The sequence below is a fragment of the Arachis duranensis genome, unplaced genomic scaffold, assembly GCF_000817695.3.
Source record: "Arachis duranensis cultivar V14167 unplaced genomic scaffold, aradu.V14167.gnm2.J7QH unplaced_Scaffold_354585, whole genome shotgun sequence".
In the NCBI taxonomy this organism is placed as follows: domain Eukaryota; kingdom Viridiplantae; phylum Streptophyta; class Magnoliopsida; order Fabales; family Fabaceae; genus Arachis; species Arachis duranensis.
This window is the reverse complement of record NW_026264911.1, coordinates 1,406,664-1,406,978: the sequence shown is the minus strand read 5'-3', so window position 1 is coordinate 1,406,978 and position 315 is coordinate 1,406,664.

Genomic DNA, 315 nt, shown 5'->3' with positions numbered 1-315 from the left:
TACGTGAGTAAGGGTCGATCCCACAGAGATTGTTGGTATGAAGCAAGCTATGGTCATGTTGTAAATCTCAGTCAGGCAGATAATAATTGATTATGGATTTTCGAATATTAATAAATAATAAACAGAAAATAAAGATGATTAAAATAGGATAGAAATACTTACGTAAATTAATGGTGGGAATTTCAAATAAGCGTATGGAGATACTGTGCCCTTTCTTTTTCTACTTTCCTACTTCTTCCTTCAATCCTTCTTACTCCTTTCCATGGCAAGCTGTATGTAGGGCATCACCGTTGTCAATGGCTACATCCCATCCTT